The 1,543-nt window shown below is 39.0% G+C and overlaps 1 non-coding gene across 1 annotated transcript; it reads right to left on the minus strand.

Moving 5' to 3' along the window:
* Positions 1-446: 446 nt before the first annotated feature.
* LOC115288744 lies at positions 447-553 on the minus strand. The gene has a single exon (XR_003907150.1). It is a non-coding gene; the product is annotated as a U6 spliceosomal RNA (small nuclear RNA).
* Positions 554-1,543: the final 990 nt, after the last annotated feature.

Consider the following 1,543-nt stretch of genomic DNA (forward strand, 5'->3'; position numbering starts at 1 on the left):
GTGTAAGAGACTGGTCTAGTTTCATTCTTCTACATGTTGCTGTCCAGTTTTCCCAGCACCACCTGCTAAAGAGGCAGTCTTTTTTCCATTGGATACTCTTTCCTGCTTTGTCAAAAATTAATTGACCATACATTTGTGGGCCCAGCTCTGGGTTCTCTATTCTATTCCATTGGTCTATGTGTCTGTTTTTGTGCCAATACCATACTGTCTTGATGATGACAGCTTTGTAGTAGAGGCTAAAGTCTGGGATTGTGATGCCTCCTGTTTTGGTTTTCTTCTTCAATATAATTTTGGCTATTCGGGGTCTTTTGTGGTTCCATAGGAATTTGAGGATAGTTTGTTCTAGCTTTGAGAAGAATGTTGGTGCAATTTTGATGGGGATTGCATTGAATGTGTAGATTGCTGTGCGTAGTAATGACATTTTCACAATGTTTATTCTTCCTATCAAAAATATGGAACGCTTCACGAATTTGCGTATCATCCTTGCGCAGGGGCCATGCTAATCTTCTCTGTATCGTTCCAATTTTAGTATATGTGCTGCCGAAGTGAGCACTAAAGCAATGTAATTCTAAGCTTCCAGGTCTTGTAAAGAGCTGTTCACTGACTCGCCTCCGAAGCAGGAAGAAAGGGGGGTGAACGGTGCAATGAAAACAAGGATTCTTTCTCTTCCTTCCAATTTTTGATACACATATGCCCTTGTTTTTCCAGTTACTTTTCCTCACCACCCTTCCATACTTTCCTAATACTCTGCATCATCTGATGATGTCAAATAAGCTGTAATATGTAAGATCTTTAAAATGTCAGCAGCAAAGTGCTTCTTGTGGCTTTTTTTTCCCTGGCCTATCTGTAAATGGCACCAGGAAAAATCAATCTATTTTTATGGGTTGTCCAACCCAGCTGGGTCTACTTAAGAAAAGTCTCCAGATGAAATTTATTGAGATGTTCCTAAAATGCCTCCTATTTACGTATAACAAATGAAACATTATTCAGAATTTGGAAGTGGTTTCCGGAGTATTTGAGTCTTTTCATTTTGAGCCTGAAGGAATAATCCATAATGAAAACTTACTGATGGAGTTGATATTTTATCACATCTGTGTTAATTTGGGATTGCTGCCTTATCATTAATAAAGCATTTGGCTAGAAAAAGATGGCCATACTTGAGGATCTGGTAACTTTTTTCTCCATTTTATGCCACAATAACTGCCCAGTCTTATTGTTGCCCATTATGAATGTATAAAGTTTTATAGCCTAAGTAATGTCAAATGACACAGTGTCAAGAAGACCTGGAGACAAGACGGAAAAGGAAGTTGTGTGGTCCATGCCAGAGCCTTGCTTGTAGTTTTACCGGGTATTGATCCCTTTTTACATACTGATTTAGCATCCTGAATTATGATGCAGTATTAAATTTAAATACCACTAGAGAGCTTGTACCTCAAAGGTTGCTCTATGTCACAACCACTTTTGACTCTGATGGTCTCTGCCTCTGTAGAGGAGGTGTTTTATTAGAACTGTCCATAAAAGACTGCATGGCAGTTAGCTCCGC

The sequence above is a fragment of the Suricata suricatta genome, chromosome 3 (genome assembly GCF_006229205.1).
Source record: "Suricata suricatta isolate VVHF042 chromosome 3, meerkat_22Aug2017_6uvM2_HiC, whole genome shotgun sequence".
In the NCBI taxonomy this organism is placed as follows: domain Eukaryota; kingdom Metazoa; phylum Chordata; class Mammalia; order Carnivora; family Herpestidae; genus Suricata; species Suricata suricatta.